Raw genomic sequence first — 1,011 nt, 5'->3', positions numbered from 1 at the left:
GATTTGACACGGAATGGCCCTACCTACTTTAGTCACCTGAAGGGACGTAAGTGCACAATTTTGTGCTATTGTTTTACAGTTTAGAATTTTTTTTTTACATAGTCCACTTAAGATTTTCAATGGACCTTTAAGTCACAGCAACTACATTACCCAAACTACTGCAGTGTAACTTTACGCTGTATCTATGCTTTGTAAATTAAACAGTGGCATGGGATGGTCAGGTGTGCTGAACATAAAACCCTCCACTGTGCTAAAATCTGCTTGCTTTTGCCAATGTTCAGAGGTACTCCCAGCCCTGAACAGATGATAGGAGAGGGCTAACATTTGGTGCTACATCATTCCATGATTAATAATACAGGTTAATGACAATTCACTCTTTTTTAAGATAAGTTTAAAATAAAAGTGTAGGTTCCACCGAGATTTGAACTCGGATTTCTGGATTCAAAGTCCAGAGTGCTAACCGTTACACCATGGAACCACTTACAAAGCTAATGTTGTTAACAGCTTCTAGTACTCTTGCCTAATAACATATTTGTATACATGACTCATTAATGGGTGGAATATGACAGTCAAATGTGAAACAATTAAACATTTACATTTTTCTTGTTGATGCAGTCAATATTTGGTCCCAACACAAAATCACCATATTTCTATTTAGTTGCCTTTTAAGATCGACAGTGTACCACTGGTGGTAGAGCAAATTCTTGTTATCAGAGTAAGATTTAGGGGTTTATGTAATAATCATCATTTTCACAAACAGCGTGTTTCTTTTAACAAATATAGCAGCTTTAAATCCAAATTCAAACTCCTAATAAACTGGAAACTGATAAAAAAAAAGGTAATTACTGGAACCTCAAATTCTCAGCTCAACCTAGACCGTATAATACCAATTAAGTTACAGTTCCAAATGGTGAATAAAATGTGTTCTTTTGAATTTGGTGGAAACTGGAGTTGCCTGAATTCAATGAAAATGAAAGTTAGAAGCCAGGACTAAATGTAAGGAGATAGCAA

At 35.5% G+C, this 1,011-nt stretch overlaps 1 non-coding gene across 1 annotated transcript; it reads right to left on the bottom strand.

The window, feature by feature from the left end:
• Positions 1-406: 406 nt before the first annotated feature.
• TRNAQ-UUG (transfer RNA glutamine (anticodon UUG)) lies at positions 407-478 on the bottom strand. Its single transcript has one exon. It is a non-coding gene; the product is annotated as a tRNA-Gln (tRNA).
• Positions 479-1,011: the final 533 nt, after the last annotated feature.

The sequence above is a fragment of the Taudactylus pleione genome, unplaced genomic scaffold, assembly GCF_031769625.1.
Source record: "Taudactylus pleione unplaced genomic scaffold, aTauple2 ptg000177l, whole genome shotgun sequence".
NCBI lineage: Eukaryota > Metazoa > Chordata > Amphibia > Anura > Myobatrachidae > Taudactylus > Taudactylus pleione.
Note: the sequence above shows the minus strand (reverse complement) of the source record. Positions and strands in the feature narration are given on the sequence as shown.